We start from the raw sequence: 13,029 nt of genomic DNA, 5'->3' as shown, positions 1-13,029 counted from the left end.
TCTGCCAACGTTCTGGAACGCCATGGATTCCATCGTGGTAGAACATGGCGGACCGTGAAGCGAAGGAGGTATAAAGTTCATTTGCTGTCTTCTTTGTACAAGTAATGGAAAAGTGATAATCGGACGGTGCGATGTCCGTTGAATACGGTGCATGCAATAGTGTTTCCTATCCAAGATGTACAATGGTGTACCGGCTGATCACAGCTACTTGGAGTGGAGCGTTGTCCTGTAACAGTAGTACCCCATTGAGATTCAGGAGTTTTGGCTCCAGGGGTTTGACTTTTTCCTGAACACGACTCAGCTGCTAACAGTACACAGTTGCATTGAAACTTGGACCAGCTGATAGTAGCTCCCGACACACGCTGGAGCGAGCAGTTTACAAAACACACAAGCGAATCTTCTTCAGTGGTTTCAGGTGTTTGGAACCGGTTCATGAGATCTTAACCAATGATGGAGTTTCGCTCAGTAACAACGTTTCATCACATGTCAAAAACGTGTCCGGAAATGATCACTTCTTCCGACGAGACACCAAAGGAACACAAGTGTCTTCTCGTGTTGCCTTCTGGATCGAAGTCATATCAATTGGGATTCATCAACCCAACTTGTACTATTCCCAAGTTGATGGATGTGCAACCTAATGGTATGTCTAAATAAAAGTCCGTTCTATGTATTATTGGTATAGTGTGTAGGAGGATATTGTTTGTTTAATAGCGTGCAATGGCTAATGTCCCTCTGTGTTGGATGTAGGATAGTTATTGATATGTGTTTCCGTTTAACAGATACAACAAGTGAAAGATGGCGATCAACATCCCCAATCCGTGCAAATAGGACCAGCGACCTTTCATCCAGGTTCTGAGTGCCAAAGGTTGTCAACCAGCTGAAGTATTCTGGGGTTGTGTCTGCAAAACAACAGTGGTGATACTGCACGCAAAGTTGGCACCAACTATTCTGCTGTTACCATTGCAAAGAGTATGGCACAACATCTCTCTGAATTCGGCAAAGATGAATTGACAGAAGATGAGAAAGTTTCATGAAATCTTTCGAATGAAGATGATGCTACGTAAATTATCACCGATGTATAAACGCAGAAGTCATCAGTATCGCCGCATGAAAAGTTTGTTTCTCTACAAACTTCTTCCCAACTTTTAGTTACACCACCACATCAAACTAGCTTACTTTCAGGACCTGTAAGTGGTACTATACACTTAGCGAGGCCACAGAACTCGACCCGTTTCAATATGGCAACAAAGACAACGATAGCAACTCCTACATTCATCACTATACGACGAAAACGATAATACTGATAATCGATTTCCGCTGGTTGATTCAGCATCTCAGAAGTATGCATAATTAAGCTTGCAACATTTTTTAAAAGTTGAAACTTACTAATACTTACAATTTGAATACTGATTTCGTAGAGCAAAAACGGTAAGACTATTTTTTAAAAAAAATCTACTTATTGCCTCAAGAATAGGTTATATATCCTACCTTAAGCCATTATTGAAACCGAAAGTGGTACGAATTAAATATTACGGGTTTTAGGGCATTCTCAGGACGAAAGATGTCAGATTGACAACCAGCAATTTATACATGCTACTGTGCACTCACTATTTAAGTGTATTTTAAACTCATGCATAAAAGTGTTCCACATTGCATCATTAAATTTTGTCCACTGTATCGTACGCGTTCCCCCTACCCCGGCTGACGTACTGCTCGGGTTACCTGTCTTACATGAGTCTGGGATTTCATATTTTATTAAGTGTCGCAAACTTACACATTTTAAGTGTTGAGAAATATAGGTGAATTTGATATAATTTTTAAAATGAAAACAACACACACTTTTTATTTCATACGGATTTAAGTATCATATTTCTTATATCTCTATATGTAAAGACGACGAATGAGATTAATTTCAAACACAGCTATGTAGCACTACATAGCATTACAAATCCGTCATGAACACTACCAATAATTTTTAAAATATACATAAATAAATAAAGCAAGTCTACTTTACATATAAAGAAATAGATGGAAATTATTAATTGAAAGATATCCAATCCTTTAATTAATGTTTAATTCATCTCTGGAAACTGTAGAGAATACCGACGAGTAGCCGCACAGCACGAGCAACTCGTGCATTTGTATGAATGGTAAAATATGCGCCATATAGTATAAAACGTGAAACGTATAAAAAACTATGTTATTTAAAATAGCCATCTTTTGAAAAGACTAACTCAGGAAGATGCTAGTTAAATACTGTCCTTCAAGTATCTGGTCCGTCTATTTCCATCTTATATTCATCAACGTTGTTTACGTTGTATTCCTTTCTTGTCGCATGCGATACGAGAAAGCTTATCAGGTTATAAGTAAGTGCATTTCGAATTATTGTCGGCTAGAACTTAGCACAAGTTAAAACAAGTACAATTGAAGTAATTTATCAAATTTGAAAATTTCAGTAATATAGATCATATGCTTATACAGTGTTTATAATGGTGACAAAGAAATTTCTGTCACTTTTTTATGGAGATCTGTGTTCAATTGGCCCTCACAACGGACGTTGATTGCGAATTTAGATAAGACGAATGTCAGGTCTTGATAGGGGACATATCTAACATGCATTCTGATTGTGGCAGTTCAATTACACCGTGAACTTCCACAAGGACAAAGTGAACATGGGACCTGCACACAGCATCATAAGGGAGTGTATGCTGCACAAGTTCAAACTGGGATTTAAAGCCTCTGCAGCGGAGCGGAAGATATGCCAGACTTTTGGTGAAGGTTTTGTGACTACATGGACAGTGCAGCGGTGGTTTAGCAAGTTTAAAGACAATGACGAAACACTGTAAGACGCACCACATGCCGGAAGCCCAATATAAAGAAGACTTTCAGGCAGCAATATATTGAAGAGAACAGTAATCAGACATGTAAGGAACTGGGACTACAATTCAATATGAGTATAGAAGACATTCTGCAGCTCATTGAGTTGGGAATATTAGAAGTTAGGACGATGGGTCCGACATTATTTGATGCCAGGCCAGAAGGCAACACGAACTGACACCTGTGTTTCTTTGGTTTCTCGTCTAAGGAAGGAGCCATTTCTGGACAGGTTGTTGACATGAGATGAGAAGTGGGTCCTGTACGAAGGTCCCTCATTGATTAAGATCCCATGAACAGGATCTAAATTGCCGAAACCACCACTGCACCAGAAAAAGGTCATTCTGTGTTTTCGGTGGACTACTCGAGGCATCGTGCAGCTACCAGCACCGGCAATAGCTAACACCTGGACGAAGCAACTGTGTACTGTTAACAGTTGAGCCGTGTTCAAGAAAAACTCAAACCTCTGGAGCCAACACTCCTGAATCGCAAAGGGGTACTCCTGTTACAGGATAACGTTCCGCCCCAAGTAGCTGGGATAAGTCGGCACACTATTCTACGACTTCGAAAGAAAACACTATTAGATCCATCGTATTCACCGGACATCGCACCGTCCGATTATCCCATATCCATTACTTGTACAAAGAGGACACCAGTTCAAATTGTTAGTAGAAGTAAAAATGCGCTTTATGGATTCTTCACGGCCCTCCAAATTCTACCACGATGAAATCTATGACGTTCCAGAACGTTGGCACAAGGTCGTCGGAGCTGATGGGGAATATTGTTGATCTTACAGGTACATCTTAAGTGATATATGGTGTTCGAAGGGATGGGTGAAAAAGTGAAAGAACTTTCTTGGTTACCTATATATTGCTATAATTATAATCTTTAATTACAGATTTATTACATTACTTTCTATTTACACATTACATTTTTTTGATTTTTCTGTACGAACTGTTGTCTGCTTCAAAGGCATAGCTTTATTTCTTGTTGGAGACAATCATTTCAATTTGGCATTTCTGTAGGCCTATAGTGAGTAAAGAAGTGTTCAAATTCTTGTGTGTTGTGTTCTTCCCTACACTACATTGGTGCAGTGATTGCTTATCAATAGCTTTTTTTTCTGACGAAATAGGGAGGTTGATGTGGCAAGTGACATTGTTTCAAAAGGTGGCGAATGATGCTTTTAAATGGATGGTTTTTCAAATTGATAGGACTAGTTGTGGAGATGTCTATGCAAAGTTGCTTCTGTATGAATTCGACAATGTAAAATTTGGAAAAGATAAAAGAATTATTTACTTATTTGCTAGCTCTAAGTCCCGCGTTTACGTTTTTCACACTCAAACATATGATGATAATAAATTCAACAGTGAAAGGACAATACGTTAAACGCAAAATGCTCAACGGTTCCAAGAAACATCGATGAACTGATCTTGAGATATATAGCTAAATTCCTTGAACCCATTTTACTGTAAGGGAAGGCGTTGTACCTGTGAACACTTTTAGTCTTCGAAATTTTGGTGCTAACACTCAGCACTTTTAACCCAATTTTTCTCGTATATTTGAAATGTCATCTCTTTGGTATCAACTAGGATGATTTTTAAACGTGTAACATAATTACAGTAGCTTTTATGGGATATAAGAAGAACACATCCGGTTTGTTCACAGGTACATTACGGTCATTTACTATTGAACGGACCCTCTTGCACCTTTGAACAAAGTGATAATTACAACGTTTCTTAGGCAATAATCTAAAAAGAAGCCGCAAATATTAATAGTTATAAATTGCAAAAAAGGTTTAGCTATAAAAGAGTTCCCCAGAATTGAATTTTTTTAAATTAAATTAAAAATTGATTTAACAAAAACTTGTGAACAATAAAGTTGAACATATAAAAATATTAACAACCTTATATGTTATACAATAAGCGAATATTTAGAAACTACATAAAATTATAATTAATAACATTATATCCTAACCTAACTTATATAAAATATGTCAATTGTTTTAACTACTTACATTGTGTAGCTTTAAACAGTATTATCTATCGTTCGAAGGTACATGATGCATTAATGTTCATAGGTACAAGAGGAAAAAATAAATCTCCACTAGCTTAAATATTGAAGAGAAGTTAAAACTAAAAATATTACTGTATTCACCAATGATTCAAATTTGGACAAATAAATATCACAAGTAGCGAAAACTGAAAAGCACAAAACTGAAAAGCTAACTACAAAAAATCTTCGTTTTGAGGGTGAAAAGATTAAAAATTAACATTACTCGGCACAACATTCAGTAAACAACAGCCAAACTCGTATGTAGTGTTTCTTTTATTTACTCTTTCAAACGAATTTTAATCACTACACCTAGATAGCTCTGAATTCGAGAAAAGCACAGGTGTTCAAAGATACATTGTTTCAAAGGTACAACGCTTTCCCCTGCCAGTTGGCGTTAATATATTAGGAAATCGTAACGCAACACAATAAAACATCTTTAATTGAGGTTTATAGTTTGAAAAGAGAATGTTATATGGTTAGTAACCTAGTATTGAAACATAATCCAAATCAAAACTTTAGCCTTTTATACTAGGCAAATAACTACGGACTGTATTTGTACCTACAAACGCACATACGTTGAGAAAAATCATAGAAAGTTGTTTGTTTATTACGTAGAATAACTAAAGATTTGGAAGACATGCTTTGAAACAAACACACACTAAACTAATTTAAAATGTATGCATCGCCCCATATACCAAACGTCCACAGCCTTCTAATTTTTACATCTGCTTTGTTGAGGAAAACAATAGGAAGACAAAACCTAGCTTCAATTTTCAGTTCTTTTGCTTCACTTGCTTCCTTGAACGAAATAAAATCTTTTTGGTTTTTTGCGAGAACGTAGACATTGTATTAAACGCTTTTCTTTTAAGAAATAGCATGTATTCTTTGATTTTTGACGTGCTTAATAGTAAGAACGACCTAAGTATTCTGTACGTGTAGAACAACAGACTTATTGATACGTAATTCAATATGGATAATTACTTTGATAATATATGACAATTACCAATACACACCGACAGAAACAAATGAACTTTCTTCTAAGGGAATGTCATATAAATCTTAAAGAATGTTATTATTTCTCATTCTTAATCTAAAGGAAATGATTATGATTTTATAATATTGTAATGTTGCAGTTCTTGGAATCACATGTAGTCACTCATTTCATATTTTAAAAATATACAAATAACTTCCCTTTAACTTTCAGTGTATATGACTGTCAACATGAAGAATATATTTCTGACAACTTCTATTTGTTTCGGCCTTATTCAGTTAACCTAAAACCAAGTTATTACATACACATAACTTATCATAACTTATCTCAAAGTTATGATGGAAATTTTATATACATGTTAAACTGCTTTCGATAATAATCTTTAATAAATATAGATTTGTATCGAGATGGAAAAGTTATATGTTAACACTCAATAGCAACATTATCAGTTTCGTTCTAAAAGCTCTAGTAACAACAGTAATAATAAGAATATTAAATGACAATAATAATTATTATTCTTTTGTTTAAGTTACTGCTATCTAGGTACATTTAATTCCAACTGACTTCATTAATTTTATTGGAAGCTCTTTCTGGTTTAATTTCGCCAGGTAAACAAAAACTTTTTCAAAGATTGAAAATACCTTACATTGCCCAACACATAAACCATATTTCTGATAGAATATGTAGAATGGAAATTGTCTAAATTTAGCAAAGTGTTGGGTGAACCGAGTTTTCACTGGCAGAAACTCTAGTATACCAATATTTTTGCCTTGGTGGGAGTAGTATAGCACAGAATATTAAGACCTTTCATCACGTTTCGTCCTTCTTTTAATCAAAAGCTGATTAAACAGAAAGCCCAAGGGAGATACAGAGCGATAGAAAAGAAAGAAGATACGTTTGGACCACGTAAAACGTATAAAATGTTAATTAATAATCTAATTATATGTATCAACACTTTGTATACGGAACGAGAATTTAAGTTTAAGACGATTATGACACCATCAAATGTGTACCGAAATGTTTAGTTTCAATAAGTATATATACTCAATTAGCTATTAATTCATAACATTTCTCGTAAATAATTGGATCATTTTCTAATTTTATAAACACTTTTTGTTGTTTTAAAATTACTTATTGAAAGTAAGGAAAGAGAAAAATTATGAAAATGATTACTGCAGATTAAAATTTCAAGGTGTCCAATATACAGTGCAACCTGGAGTTTGGGATAGTAGAACTTTTCAACTTGAAGAGACAAACAAATAATGGTTACACTAAAATGAAGACTTGTTCATGCAAAAAGTTTTAAACTAGAAATCAACGATTGAAGTACACTAGGAACAACACAGTGCTGCCAGATGTAACTAAAGGTGTAAATCAATTTTGACAAAACATATAAATTTAAAGAATGAAATGAAATGTTTGAGTTTTACGTCCTACGTTTACGCCTGTTATACTAAAGGAGACGGTGGTGATGAGTGATGAACAAAATAGTCGAATGATGAAAGTGGGAGGAAACGGGAGAACCCCCAAGAAAACCCACGCACTCGGTGTTTCTCCACCAAAAAGTTCACTTTTCGGGCTCATACGTATGAATGTTCTGTCGTTAATATTCAGTTTCTTCAGTTGGAGTAGCATGCAAACTATGGAGTAGAAAAAAGGATTTTTCATTTCCACCGAAAACTAATAGGATAAGGCATCTGTAAGGAGCTACTAGGGAAATGGTAGTTTTCAAAAATTAACACAACCTTGCTGATCTGTCAACATTATGCAATTTCGGAATACAATGAAAAAACGAATTTAAAAACTATCGTGATAAAATTTTTACATACCTGCACCCGGGAACACTACTATTCATTTATATGGATCTATTAAAGCAAGAGACTTACAAGAACAATTCTAGAACTATTCAAGACCTGGAAACAAACATTCGCAGTGCCATTGAGAACACTAACACTTCTAGGCTTCATAAAGTTGGTACCAACCTAGTGAAATGTATTAACCAGTGTGTGAATCAAAACAGGGGACACTCCCAGCACGCGCTGTAGAGGTGGTAACTCATTTCTGATAGTTGCTGCGTGTGATAACTTTTATGACACTTTATTTTGGTTATAAATAAAAAAACAACAAAAAGAAACCATGTTATCCTAGAGGTTATGCTAAACATCCGGACACTCGGCATATGCAGCGTCTCTAGAGGAAAACTTAAAAACTACTGAGTTTCGAATGAGCTGCGGGTTACCTAAGCGGCCATTCGGAACAAAATGTAGAACTGGGCACATCGAATTAATACTGGTTCTATATCTTATATTTAAATTCCTCGGAATACAGTTATTGCTCTTATAGTTTAAGTGTTCTAATTGGTGTATTAGTTAAAAGTGTAAAAGTTCTCACGAAGTTGTTATAGTGTTATATATATTTTCATTTATATATATATATATATATATATATATATATATATATATATATATACAGAACTCTATCAATTTGACTTCCGTACATTGCGTTTCTGCATAACATTTGACGTCCGCGATCTTTTGACGTCCGTATACCGGACGTCAAATTGTAAGCCATTGGAAATCGACTTTGTGTTTTTATTTTTCTATGTTTGATGCATGAGTCTGATAGATTCATTCATATATAGGGTAATTGGAGCTAAAGATTTATTATTAGTATTAATTTAAAGCTTTTAGAACGAAGTGAAGAAATGGAAGAGGACGTTAAAATGATAGAAAGTTGTAAAATAATATACTTTTGGTAGTTCCAACTTTTCCCGCTAGGCGTACCATAGTCGGTTTTGTATATACATTTAGGAGTATATTCTATACATCTTGCCGATCATTTGACGTCCCCAAGCTGGCAACGTCGCAGTTGATCTTAGATGAGTATATTCAAAGTTCTTCCGTACATACTGACAATTTGGCGTCCTTAAATTGGAAGCGCGGAAATTTCTGCTGTTATTACTGTATGTAAAATTCATTTTCTATCCATTTATTTCTGTTTGAAGAAATATTTCTCTGAAACGATAGAAGTGGGAAACATAAAACTCTGTAGCCAAATACCTTTAACTCAGAAGACAATGAGTGCTTAATGTTTTAAAGCAGCTAAACGCAACACAGCTACCCTCGAAAGGGAAATAATTTGCAGCAGAATTTTTCAGACAGATACTCTTTAGTTCTAACAATATATTTGCATTATGGTTTCGTAATCAGCAGTTCCCAACAGAAATCCCCTCACCACTCATACCGATGGGGAATAAAATTGGGGTAATCTTAAAGAGATTATCACTATGCATCTCAGACGATCATTAATCTATTGATGAAAAGCTAATATCGGTCACTTTATAATATTACATGACACATGTATAGAATAATGTTAGTTATGACTAAATTCCAAAAAAATCTTAGTGATTCAAGAAAGTAACTTCCTAACTAAAATTGGCAAAGTTGATTTATAAATAATCATTTAAAATTTCTAAATAAGCAGAAAACTCATATGTAGACCACTGTTATTATTATTATTATTATTATTATTATTATTATTATTATTATTATTATTATTAGGTGCTATCATGTGTATCACTGGCCAAAAACATAGCATTCCTTAAGTCCTCTACCAATAGTGACACAATCTAGGCTGCTTTCTGTTGTTTTCCTTCACTTTCTTTTTCTAAAACGGCAAATAACTTCGAGGACCAAATATTTCCTAAAAAGATATTCCTCTCTTAGATTTCTATTCACATCGAAACAACGTATGTGGTCTTTTACTAGAATGAGACTAGGAATTACATTTCTGAATCCGAGATGACTCCGAGTTCAAGACGACCCCTATTCTTTAACAAAGGTTTACAAGAAACCAATTACGTCATTTTAAGTTTTGCCAGGTAGAGCAAGATTGTAAGATGACATGAGTCTCACATGTTTCATTAGGATATTAGTATACCTGATATACAATGTATACCAAAGCATGTGTTTTCAAATTTAATCAGACGAATTGTCCCATATCCTCTCCAAATGACATCCTTGCAGAAAAAGATACATTCACAGTATATACTGCCTATGTTTTCTGAACTTTAAAACTATACTAATAATCATATCAGATACAGGCTTCCCTTACTCTTCCTTACTGGAATGGTCCACGCGATATCCTAACGTTCAATGTGGTAGGCAACGAGGTGGGTAAATTTGTAGTTTAATTGAAAGTTGTGGTCCTGTTGAGAGAAACTTTTTTATGTTTCAACGAAACCAAGACGACCATACAATTCTGAGCACGAAATGTTGACAAAAAGGTCGTCTTGAATCCAGAAGTATACAGTAATTGTTCAAACTACCATTTTCAATAGTTTCAAAGTTCATGATTCTGATTCAGAATCATATTTTGATAATATCTGGCACACTGTATTAAAACCAAAAGAACACGTTTTATTAAATAGTGGAAAACAGTTGTTAATTTTAAATAAAATGAATCTGACGTGTACGTACCGTAAAGTGAAAATTCCAATGTTAGGAAAGATTGATTTAGTATAAGTATTCGTACTTTGCTAGATTTCGGAAAATTTCAGAATATACGATTGATAAGCAGAAAATCATTTGCTTAGTTTACTTATACAGTTTCAGGTTATCACAAGCATGCGTCAAGAATTAACAACTTATTTACCGAGATACTGTCAGATGTAATTCCCGCTGATCCAATGGCCAATGCGCGCGCTTTCCGTACACCAGATCTCGAGTCTCATTCCGGGTAAGAAGACATTTGTGCAGTACGGTAGTTTGGTTTCCGCTTTAAATTGTAGATATATATCTCACCTAGACTCGGGTCGCTAAACTGAAACAAATACCTCCATATGAATATACCAGTATATAGCAATATTTTCGAGCATCCAATATTAATTGGTTGATTATAGTCTCTTTGGCAGCAGGAAGGTCTTCACTGAATTGAGTTTCCCTATTTAATAACGTTAAAACTTTTCGGCCATTTTTAAAGTTAGGAATGAACAAACGGTTACAAAATTTCTCATCGAGTTCAGTCCATAACCAAGGTCTGAACACATGGATTTAGAATTTTACAAGCATTAATTAAGTTCTCTATTTGTCCCATTTTCTAATGTGAAGATTACCAATAGCGCATTTATTACGCTTCGTTCTCTCTCTCTCTCTCTCTCTCTCTCTCTCTCTCTCTCTCTCTCTCTTAGTACGCTGCGCTGAGTAACCTGTGCGAGATTTGAGCTCCGTCCAGAGTTGTGAGATGGTCATTTTCAACAAAGCCACATAACATTTTTGTGAAGTGGCTTTCGAACCCAAGGATGTGTTCGTTTCCCTGCTGAAAGCAGCAAGAAAGCGAGAACAACTTCAGTTTTCTTTTATATCAGTTTATCCCGTCATGTATATACATTTGTTATAAATTAGACACAAATTGTCTTTTCTTAATAAAGATATTTTTTCTGTAGGTGAAAGCGAAAGCACTTTATTATTCTAACTTCCTTATTTCCCCAAATATTATTACATATAAATTTCTAATTCCAGAAAACAGTTCCCTCCCTCTTAACTATTATTGGTAAACATACATATCTTTGGCACGGTAGACACGTGTTCGTTTCCGTTCGGGCCCACTAGTGTGTCGAATCACACGTTAAACAATAAGTCCAAACCTCGAAAGGGTGGGTTTATTGCCTTCTTGGTGAAAGGGATGCAAAGACCTAATCCAACAACAACAGTAATTCAAGAAATAGCCTGAGAAAACATTATAACTTAGTCATTCTGTATACTATATGATTAAGAAACTTCTAAAAAAATAAAAACAATATGATTTCTGTGAATACAACTTATCATTTTGGGAAAGTTATTTATATATTTCTAAATTTAGAGCAAACTAGAATTGATTACCCTCTTAGCTGGGTTAAAATAAAAATTCTCCTTATCTCACGTATTTGATACCAGTGAAATATGCTGTTTATGTTTTTAGTGGCATGAATTTAAACAGTATCTAAATTATCATTGTTCATCTGAGCGACCTAGAAAGCTATAGATTCAACATTAATATCGGACATTTTTGATCATTTATATGCATCTCCTCCTCACCAACCCCAATTTTCATGGCTGTTTGGATGTAAACAGGATCGGGAATTTCACTGTTCAACTCAGCGAACCAGCAACTACGGATTTGACACTAATAATGGTAATTTTTATATATCCCCTCCTCCCTTTTCATTCAGTTACAGGGCTGAATTTGGATGATGATGATGATTTTGAGTTTAACGTTCTTTTCCAGCAGCGAGGCTATATGAGATTGGACCTACTGATTAACGGGAAATCCGAAACACATGAGCTCCCGCCAGGAATTCGAACCCGGGTCTTCCACGCCAAAGGCGCGCACGCAAACCGCTTTGCCACGGAGGAGCTCAGGGCTTAATTTGGATTGGACAAGGTGTCATTGTTCTTCTCAGCGACCCAGAAAACTATAGATTCGACATTAATATGAATCATCTTCAATCATTTTCAATATCTCGCGTTGTCCCTCTTCCCTAAGTTGCAAAGTCAGACTGATATGATAAAAGTCATCCCTGGTCCGAACCTCATCTATGTTAAAAACTAGATTCAGATCGGGGTCATGGTTCAAGATTTATTAAAGCACAAAAACAGTCACTTTCATTTTCACTTTTATTATGTCTCCTCTCTGCCTTCCCTACGATCCACAATCAAAGTGAAATTATGAGAACAATCCCAGGTCTGCTGCTCATCTATGCTGAAAGTTTGATAAAGATCGGTAGAATGGTTAGAGAGTAATTAATGTTTATTTATTTTTATATACCTCCCTCTTTCCTTCCCTTATCTATTGTAAAAAATGAAATAATTATAAGCTTCCCAGAACCTCATCTATATTGAAAAATTAATTCAAATTGCTTGGATTGTTCGAAAGTTATTAAGTTTTATTTATATCTCCTTCTCCCCTTCCCTAAGTTTTACCGTCAAAGTAAATAAATAAAAACACTCCCAGGCCAGAATCTAACGTACGTTGAAAATTAGATCGAAATCGGTTGGGTAGTTCAGGATGTTAAGTGTAACTAACATCGTGTCTTTCAATTTCATAATATAGACTAGCCTTTGGCTAGATGGGGG

This window comes from Thermobia domestica, chromosome 2 (genome assembly GCF_964235325.1).
Source record: "Thermobia domestica chromosome 2, izTheDome1.hap1.1, whole genome shotgun sequence".
Lineage (NCBI taxonomy): Eukaryota > Metazoa > Arthropoda > Insecta > Zygentoma > Lepismatidae > Thermobia > Thermobia domestica.
Note: the sequence above shows the minus strand (reverse complement) of the source record.